The sequence below is a fragment of the Brachyhypopomus gauderio genome, chromosome 8 (genome assembly GCF_052324685.1).
Source record: "Brachyhypopomus gauderio isolate BG-103 chromosome 8, BGAUD_0.2, whole genome shotgun sequence".
In the NCBI taxonomy this organism is placed as follows: Eukaryota; Metazoa; Chordata; class Actinopteri; order Gymnotiformes; family Hypopomidae; genus Brachyhypopomus; species Brachyhypopomus gauderio.
In genome coordinates this window covers 18,279,186-18,287,647 of record NC_135218.1, presented here as the reverse complement: position 1 = coordinate 18,287,647, position 8,462 = coordinate 18,279,186, and the positions used below count along the sequence as shown (strand labels likewise).

Genomic DNA, 8,462 nt, shown 5'->3' with positions numbered 1-8,462 from the left:
AGTTGGAGTTCCATGTTTTAATTAAAACGATGACTCTGCCAGAGGATTCAACCCTTCTCAACTCACTCAACTGGCGAGTCAGCGACGCGAGGGAGAACATTTCAAACTCAGTTCAACTCAACTCAACTCAACTTAGGTTTGTATTGAGTTCTTAATTATTCAGGTATGGCTGCAGTCTGGAAGGTTTGAAAGAGTGAGAGATTCAAGATGCCAGACCTAAACATTAACAGAGAAAGAATTTAGCTGAACTCAAACATCACCCTATTGAACCTATACAATATTTAAAATACAATTAATTGTACACAAGAGGTGGGTTTTGTTTGTTTTTACACACAGGCTGATGTGATTAGGGTTGAAGTGGCTACAGAAGTACATAGACTGCTTCACCTTAGCTATACTACAGTTTACCTCATTAAAGCCCAGCTGAAGAAGCATCCTGCGCCCCAGTACCTGTGGGCTAATATCAGTGATACAGGAGTGTAAACAAGTTATAAACAGGGATACAAAGGTCTCTGTCTACCTTATGATGTTTGAAAGATCTGCAAGCCAATCATCATGAGCAAACGAAGCATAAAGACCAGTTATCTACAGAACTTTAATGTTGACTATATCCTTCTATCATTTGTTTTCTCCAGCCAAAGTTTACAACAGAGGAAGGTTCACAATACCATAATCACGTGAAACCCAAATGAACTTTTGACAACTGCACAGACAAAGCAGAACGCACCACCCAGAGTGGAGAGAAAGGAGAGAGAGAGAGAGGGAGACAGAGGGGGGAGAAAAGGAGAGAAGGAGGAGAGAAATAGAGAAGCCTAGAGAGAAATATAGTGAAAGAAAAGAGTTGGGAAAAGTAGAAAGAAAGAGGGAGAGAGAAACAGAATGGGAGAGGAAAGAGAGCAGAGTCAGAAAAGCGATTCAACTCAAAGTCAATTCCTCATGTGATATTACTGAAATTGCTATTGGATTCAGCTTATTAGGTTGTCGCTTTCGCTCTCTGTCGGACAGACCACTTTGGCTGGATTCTACACACACACACACACACACACACACACACACCTATCTGGTACAGAAGAGGTATAATTCACCATTGTTGCTCCCTTTCATCTGCGTAGGCACACACATGCTCACCCACATGCGCACACCCACATGCGCACACCCACGCACACACACACACACACACACACACACACACACACACACACACACACACACACACACACACACAGTGCTATAACAGCTAGTATTATAGGATTTCACTTTAAATTAAACGCTACATGAGTGAAGATTGCTACACAGAAAGGTTTTCCTGACAGTCCATCCTGCTGTACTCTGCACTCTCTCCTGAGGTGTGATGCTCCATTGCGTACTGGACCAGGATGTGGAGTTCAAATGAAAATGGGCGTTTTTGAATTCACAGGGTCACTGTGTCTTCTCCTGGTCCTCCTCTCTCCCACTACCAGTTTCCTGCTTTCATGTGTTATGTGAATGTGTAGATGTTCGTGAACGTGCATGCTAGCGTGCATGTGTGTGCATGATAGTATCCGTGTGTTGGATCTGCATGAACGATCTCTGTATGTGAATGAGTGCATATATGGAATGCATGTGTGTGTGCGTAGAGTGTATGGAGCGTTTTGTTTATTGTACTGTGTTGAGTTAGTCATGCTGTGTTGTTAACTGTGCTGTGTGTGTAGTCATGCTGTGTTTTTAGTCATGCTGAATTGAGTTTATTGTACTGAATTGAAGTTGTTATGCTGTGAGTTAGTCGTGCCGTGTTGAGATAGTCATGCTGGATGGGGTAAGTCATGCTGGGTTGAATTAATCATGCTGGGTTGGGTTGGTCATGCTGTGTTTGAGTTAATCATGCTGTATTTTAGTTAGTCATGCTGGATTGAGTTAGTCATGCTGGGTTAAGTTAATCATGCTGGGTTGAGTTAGTCATGCTGGGTTGAGTTAATCATGCTGGGTTTGAGTTAATCATGCTGGGTTTGAGTTAATCATGCTGGGCTGAGTTAATCATGCTGGGCTGAGTTAATCATGCTGGATTGAGTTAATCATGCTGGGTTTGAGTTAATCATGCTGGGTTGAGTTAATCATACTGGGCTGAGTTAGTCATGCTGTGTTTTAGTTATGCTGGAATGGAAACACAGCAGTAGCTGCCAGCAAAAATCTGATTGATGTTTCAGTTGGACTCTTCGCTCTACCAGATACAAAAATTACAGGCTGACAAGGATTCACTTCACACACACACACACACACACACACACACACACACACACACACACACACTTACACATTGCACACACGCATCACACATACATGCACACATTCACACTCCTGGTGAAACGTGACATTTGCACACTCGCAATCATACTCATATGTACTAAACAATGACCCAAACACACACACACACACACACACACACACACCCTCAAAAGGAGGGTGGACTGATCAACTCTAAGCACTGATTAGGCAGGAATGGGTTGTCATCTCTCAAGATTTTGCCCAGAAGCTGATATCCAGCATGCCAAGGCAAATTGCAGAAGTTTTAAATAAGGGCCAATACTGTAAATATTAATTCTTTGTTTACATTGGATGTATTTGTCAATGAAAAAAATTTGTAATGTATAGAATGCTTATAATTGTACTTCATTATACCATATACACATCTGATAAATCGTTCTAAAAAAAACTTGTGAAAACCCAAAGTTTGTGCCATTCTGTAAACGTTTGGTTGTACACTGACGTGTTGTATTCCAGTGGAGCCATGAATCGATGCACCGTCCCAAACCATCACAGCGTTAAGATCATGTTAATGAGAAAGTGTTTAGTGTAATGCTCACTGTACCATCTAAAGATGGTATTTTTACTGTGCTTTTGGAAACATGGTCTGGGTTAATAACAGATTATCAGGCAGCAAAAACGTAGCCGCGAAAACACCTCAGTTACATCATGGGAGCTGCAACTCCTGCAACCCTCATCTGCTTCATAACCGCATGGCTCCCTGAAGAGCCGTCATTAAGTCAAATTAACCACATCGTCATGGCCATTACACCCCTCATAAACCACGTGCTGTAGTGCAGGCAGGTTAGAAGTACACCCCCCCCCACACACACACACACCACACACGCAAACACACACACACGCTGCCCCTGGTGTCCTTTCAAACAGAATAGATCAGTGTGGGGTACTGTGCATGGTGGCTCTCCTATCCCAACACACACACACACACACACACACGCACACATACACGGCACTGTTCATTAGTTCTGGTGATTTGTCTGTGTAATTTCAACAGAGTGTCGTTGTGGGAGCCATCTGCTGTAGCTTCCTATCTGCAGACGAAGGCAGCGATTACAGGCGTCCACGAACACACGCTAACAGCAATACTTCCTCAAACGCCATGAATTATTCAAATGAGTACATTAGCAGATATTTAACGTGACGTCTTGCTTCTCTATGACCTTGATATATTATGACTGGGACTGGGGAACAAGTCAAGGCGCAGAGGAAGAAATCTACACCAATGAGTGTTGATGTTCAGGTGTACTCAAAACTTTGGTCTGTCACAAGTTAAGAAAAGAAGTTTTGCAACTCGGATTCAGAAACTACTTTATTGAGTCCCGAACAATAACTTTCTTCAGGTAGAACTGTTCACTGTAGCCCCTTCGATTTCTGTGATGGTAAGCCCTCTCACAGACATTTGAGTGAGAATTCTCTCCCTCACCTTCAAACCCATCAACAATAAATGTCAGATTCTCCCCACACCCTCTGAATTATGCGGGTCCTCTCAGAGCCTTCATAAAAGAAAGATGAGCATGGTGCTATCACAGAGCTCCCTGTGATAGACGTTTGAAGGCATGAAGAAAGGTAAATCTCCCTGAACGAATGGCTCTGTCACCCGTTCTAAAGACGAGCTTAATAGCAGATCCATTTCTCCCTGCTGGGGACTCCAGGCAGGAGGGGAAACGCCTCTCGGCGCTGTGTGTTTGCTCACTCTGGGTAGATGGTGAAGCAGAATGATCAGAGATCCAGTAGTGGGGACACGCTGCCTACCACAGCTTGAATTTTCCATTTTAAAATTATAAGTACTCAGTCCAAGTCACGAAGGGCTTATGATAATTAGGTGATGAGCGGGGGAGTGAGAGAGCTGTGTGTAACTCAGGCATCCAGCAGGATCAGTGATGAGAACACCTGCACCAAACACCTACACCAAAACCCGCACAAAAAACCCACACTAAACACCTATAGAAAACACCTGCAATAAAGCCCTGATATGATATGTCTGTCCTATATGGCACACCTCCGTTTGCTGAGTCACACTTACCTGCACATCACCACCATCTGTCTTACAAGTGGAGATGGTGACTCCTCTCCCAGCCTCTGTTCCAGGGATCTGCCTCACGGAAGAGGCAACAGATGTTGAGGGACCATGTTCCAGATGCAGAATTAAGCCTGATCCCCTGAGCATGACACTGTGGAGACTGTGGAGAATGGTGATGTGTGTAATTATTGAACTGCTAGCAAACAAATTCAAAACCAAAAGTCTAAAGATGTATTTCTGCATGTACAGAAATGTTAACAGTAAATAAAAACCCAGGCCTGGGATTAGAAGGTTAAATAAATAAGATAGAGGGATGTGTCCAGCAGTGATGTGTCCAATGTCTTGGGGGCGGAGTCTACCACTGACTAGATCTTATTGCAAATATGCATTTTATCACAAGCCAGCAAGGATGTGTGTATGTATTTGTTTTCGCACACATTCCAACCCACACATTTTGCCATTTTTAGTGAACTGATTAATGAAAAAAACAGTTGGAGAGATTAACACGACCTATCGAAGTACATAAACAATGGGACAGACTCATTCTAATGAAGCAGTGTTATTACCCAACATCACCCATTAGCCTCACCTCAGCATCTCATCACATCTCCTCTGTAGCATAGTAGAATATAGTACAGTATAATATAATATAGTATAGTATAATATAGTATAGTATAATATAATAGTATAATATAGTATAGTATAATATAATATAATATAATATAGTATAGTATATGTCACGGTACAGTAGTCCCCTACCGGTGGCCTTTGTCCACAGCAGCAGTTGTCATTGTTGTTGTGGTTGTTGTGTACGTCCCTCAGGTAGACATACTATTATATCATAATAGTATGATATAATAGTATTATATAGTATAATAGAATAGTATAATATCCCTGGCAAACATTACCCACATACTCGCAGACACAATGTTGCAGGATGCTGATTATCTCCTATAGTCAAGAGCAGTCCTCACACAGTCCTCACACAGTCCTCACACCTAGAAGAAACACCAGGAGTGTGGGGGGAAGGAGCAGGACAGCCCCAAAGCATCGAATTACACATAATCACACACAAACATACTCATACACAATCTCACACACACATACATAATCACACACAAACATACTCATACACAATCTCACACACACATACATAATCACACATAATCACACACAAACATACTCATACACAATCTCACACACACATACACAATCACACACAATCACACACAAACATACTCATACACAATCTCACAATCGCACACACACATACACAATCACACATAATCACACACACACATACGCATATACAATTTCACAATCACACACACACATACTCATACACAATCACACACACACATACTCATACACATAATCACACACACACACATACTCATACACAATCACACACACACATACTCATACACAATCACACATACACACATTCACATACTCATACACAATCTCACAATCACACACACACAATTACAGATAATCACACACAAACATACTCATACACAATCTCACAATCACACATACACAATCACACATAATCACACACAAACATACTCAAACACAATCTCACAATCACACACACACACATACACAATCACACATAGTCACACACAAACATACTCATACACAATCTCACAATCACACACACACACATACACAATCACACATAATCACACACAAACATACTCATACACAATCTCACACACACATACACAATCACACACAAACATACTCATACACAATCTCACAATCACACACACACATACACAATCACACCTAATCACACACAAACATACTCATACACAATCGCACACACACATACACAATCACACACAATCACACACAAACATACTCATACACAATCTCACAATCGCACACACACATACACAATCACACATAATCACACACACACATACGCATATACAATTTCACAATCACACACACACATACTCATACACAATCACACACACACATACTCATACACATAATCACACACACACACATACTCATACACAATCACACACACACATACTCATACACAATCACACATACACACATTCACATACTCATACACAATCACACACACACACACACACACTCATACACAATCACACACACACATACTCATACACACAATCACACACACACACATACTCATACACAATCACACATACTTACTCATACACAATCACACATACACACATTCACAATAACATGCATATACACACACACACAAATACTCATACAACATCACACAATCACACATACACACATTCACAATCACATGCACATACAACCATACTCATACACCATCACACAATCACACATAAACACAGTACACACATTCACAATCACATGCACATACACATACACACACACATACTCATACACAATCACACAAACACAGTACACACATTCACATGCACACACGCACGCGCACACACACACACACACACACACACACACACAAAATTCTTCTCAGCAGTACTGCCATTGTTCAGAAATCTCTCCTCGTGCAGTATTAAATCCAGCCTACCCAAGGCAGAGGTTCCCAGCTGGGAGTGATTACCCAGTGAAGTTACTCCTAAAGTTCAACTCCAAAAACCCTGCAGAGAAGTAACAGCACAGATGTACCTACCAAGACAAGACCCACTTGCACCACACCAGAGCACCACCACCACCAGCACCTATACACCTTGCTTGCACCTGTTGGTGCAGGACACACAGACATACACAATCACAGTGGGACTTGTGACTAGTGTTAAAATTGTAAAGCAACCTTGAGCTTCTTGAAAGGCGCTATATAAATCAAACATTCATTCATTTGTTAATTCTGAACAGGGTCTGTGTGGTAGTCGTGTAGTGTGGTAGTTGTTAGTGTGAGAGTAGTGAAGTGTGGTAGTAGTGTAGTGTGGTAGTTGTTAGTGTGAGAGTAGTGAAGTGTGGTAGTAGTGTAGTGTGGTAGTTGTTAGTGTGAGAGTGGTGTAGTGTGGTAGTAGTGTAGTTTGATAGTAGTGTAGTGTGGTAGTAGTGTAGTGTGGTAGTTGTTAGTGTGAGAGTAGTGAAGTGTGGTAGTAGTGTAGTGTGATAGTATTGTAGTGTGGTAGTAGTGTAGTGTGGTAGTTGTTAGGGTGGTAGTAGTGTAGTGTGGTAGTTGTTAGTGTGATAGTTCACGTGACACATTCACATTTCACATTTAAATCTCTATTTGTCCTATATAAAAGTTCAGTATTAAAAAAGATTTGCATATATTATTTTTAAATATGGTATATTTATACCATTTCTTTTAAATCGGGTTATATTCACATTGTGTTTCTGCATGTAAGTTGGTGCTTTACACGAGTGCAGGCTGCTTTGTTAGACACGCCTCTTTCATATTAAGTGTGAGATCTGTGTAAATGAGACACTGGAGGTACTGTGGAAAATCTACAAGCCTCATGTTTTAATCATGATTCCATAAGAGGAAGCACCAAGCTCTAAATAATCAATTAGAGTGATTATTTAGGCCACGCCATGCTCACCCTGCCACTCACGTAACTCCCAGAATCCAAGTGTTCAGTTTCGTCTCCCAAGAGATTCCCAGCAAGATGTGAGAAATCCAATTTAATCTGCATGATCACATTTGGACATTTTAATTTCAAATGCTCTCAGACACCAAGTTTAGATTCGATTGCAGATTAGGCTTCAGTGTGTTTGCATCAATGTAAACACAGCACGCGTATCTGGCTCTCACATAACTGATCAGAGCAAAACACATAGGACTGGTGGGCAGCAGTGGCCTATTGGGGTGATTACAGCAGTCATGGTGGAGGTGATGACAGCAGTCATGGTGGAGGTGATGACAGCAGTCATGTTGGAGGTGATTACAGCAGTCACCGTGGAGGTGATTACAGCAGTCACCGTGGAGGTGATTACAGCAGTCATGGTGGAGGTGATGACAGCAGTCATGTTGGAGGTGATTACAGCAGTCACCGTGGAGGTGATTACAGCAGTCATGGTGGAGGTGATGACAGCAGTCATGTTGGAGGTGATTACAGCAGTCACCGTGGAGGTGATTACAGCTGTCACGGTGGAGGTGATGTCAGCAGTCATGGTGAAGGTGACGACACCAGTCATGGTGGAGGTG

At 41.9% G+C, this 8,462-nt stretch overlaps 1 long non-coding RNA gene across 1 annotated transcript; it reads right to left on the bottom strand.

The window, feature by feature from the left end:
• Positions 1 to 5,229: 5,229 nt before the first annotated feature.
• On the bottom strand, positions 5,230 to 7,999 carry LOC143521107 (uncharacterized). The gene is made up of 3 exons (XR_013132651.1): positions 7,858 to 7,999; positions 6,873 to 6,942; positions 5,230 to 5,319 (listed from the first exon to the last, which is right to left on the bottom strand). It is a non-coding gene; the product is annotated as an uncharacterized LOC143521107 (long non-coding RNA).
• Positions 8,000 to 8,462: the final 463 nt, after the last annotated feature.